Source organism: Sinocyclocheilus anshuiensis, unplaced genomic scaffold (assembly GCF_001515605.1).
Source record: "Sinocyclocheilus anshuiensis isolate Anshui unplaced genomic scaffold, SAMN03320099.WGS_v1.1 scaffold709, whole genome shotgun sequence".
Lineage (NCBI taxonomy): Eukaryota > Metazoa > Chordata > Actinopteri > Cypriniformes > Cyprinidae > Sinocyclocheilus > Sinocyclocheilus anshuiensis.
Window position 1 is genome coordinate 1,312,584 of NW_015540926.1, and position 2,334 is coordinate 1,314,917.

General features: G+C 35.3%; 1 protein-coding gene across 1 annotated transcript in view; it reads left to right on the top strand.

The window, feature by feature from the left end:
• LOC107689352 (NAD-dependent protein deacetylase sirtuin-1-like) overlaps positions 1–2,334 on the top strand; it is a 12,468-nt gene that overhangs the window by 3,579 nt on the left and 6,555 nt on the right. The window lies entirely within an intron of this gene.

Below are 2,334 nucleotides of genomic sequence, written 5' to 3' on the forward strand. Positions count from 1 at the left end.
AATTCATAAAAATGTGACTGTGCAACTGACGACTGTATCAGCGCAATTGGATTGCATCCCTAGTATATTGCAAAAACCATTCAGAACACCCCTACAGAGCGCACACATCACGTGAAGCGCATTTAGTGTGTTTTCTTTCACTGCATGATTCAGTCTATTAAACTGCATTCAGAATGATCACACACTATGTGTGAATGTTATAATAAATGTATTAAAACAGAGCTTTTGTAATGATTATTATCATTATTATTGTCTTACTTTTAATTTTGTTTTTGGAGAACAACAGTAAAATAACAATACTAACATTTATGAATGTTGATAAGAGTTCTCAACTTTTATTTTGGCGGAAACGCGCAGGAAGTCCTCAATGCTTATTTTTGTTGACAACAGATTTATAAATGCGTCTTATTACGAATACGTCGTACGTATCGCTTTGTCACGTGCCTTGTAAAAATTCATAAAAATGTGACTGAGCAACTGACGACTGTATCAGCGCAGATTTTCCTCGCGCTTTGGACTTTGAATCCTGGTTAACAAGCAGATCTGCTGCGAGTTCGTGCAGCGCTGTCAGAATACATGCAATGCGTGCGTGTATTAGACACTGATTAAATGTAAGAATTTCACTCAAAAGATAATGGACACTTTTAGAAAAAATGGCTTTATAAAGGTAAAAATGCCCATAAAATGTAAAAATCAGTTTAAACTTATTAGTTTAAAAGATTAATTTCTCTCAGTATGAACTGACCAGCACACAGAATATGAAGAATATTAAAAACTTTAGGAGTCAGCTGTCCACGGCAGTCCTTAAGATACCAGCACAATAACACACTCAGCAAAATATCGTCTAATTATCGTTATCGATAAAATCACAGATAATATCGAGATATTATTTTTTGTCAATATCGCACACCCCTACCAGGGAATTGTAAACGAAATATACTGTATGGAGAGACTTACATTTACTGTTAGACTTAATTTGGATAAATGTATCAAGTATTGGGATAAATGGATTGTGTGGACACGTACCATTGAGGATAAGTGTGATACTTAGGGCTGCACGATAAATCAAAATGGAATCGAGATCGCGATTCGACAGAAGCTGCGATTGTCATGCGTATCGTGAGTTTGGAGTAAATATATGTTATTAAATGTGGTATTTTCACATGCTTTCAGATGGAGCAGCATTTACTTCACAGAGCCGTAGTTAGAAGTGAGAAGCTATGCAAACAGCTGTCATTATCGCGAACGATTTCTTCGATTTCAGAATCGCGCAATAGAATTGTCTGCAATTTTTTTGCGTAACTTGTCAGTGAACCACGGCTATGTGTAGTAAATGCTGCTCCATCTGAAAGCACGTGATGATGATTTCCTTTACTTCACAGAGCCGTAGTTAGAAGTGAGAAGCTATGCAAACAGCTGTCATTATCGCGAACGATTTCTTCGATTTCAGAATCGCGCAATAGAATTGTCTGCAATTTTTTTGCGTAACTTGTCAGTGAACTACGGCTATGTGTAGTAAATTCTGCTCCATCTGAAAGCACGTGACGATGATTTCCTGTTGATTACAGAACCGGCTTTTTTAACAAAATGCGCATGACAATCGCATTCGATTAATCGTGCAGCCCTAGTGATACTGTACTCCAAAGAATGTGTGGAAATTGTAGTGTCTTGACTTTGTAATGCCCATGATGAGCCTTTGTCCTGCGTGTTCAATAAAAATAAAAGTAAAACAAAACTGTTCGTTTCAATAAGTTTTGCATAGTATTTTCTTTACTCTTCACTTCAAAAACATTGTCTAAAAAGGGTAATATGTTATGTATTTGAGGTCTGAGATGTGGGAACGGTGAAGAGAGAGAGGGCAAGCATTTATCATTTTGCTCAGCATTGCCGTCTAATCAGCCAATATTGTCTTAAATAGCCTGCAGAGCACTTCATCTTTTATAACATGGGATTTCAACCAAATATATTCAATCTTGATTTTTGTAAAATGTTGCAATAAGATGTTAAATGCTTTTTTTGGTGAAAAATTATACTTTTGGACATGTAAGTTAATAAAAAATATTTAAAAAAATACCTTAAAGTAACTACACATGAGCATGTAAAGCAAATATCTTCAATAGAAATTCTGTGTGGAGCATGCCCCCGATGCTTTATTTAAATTTTGTATTTTGTATTGAGTGCCACTGTATTGTTTTTATAATGTATAATCTTATCAAACCGATCAAACTCAATAAACTTATATAGAGAATGAAAATTTTCATAAGAATGAAAATGTGATGTTTATCTGCTTACCCCCAGGGCATCCAAGATGTAGGTGACTTTGTTTCTTCAGTA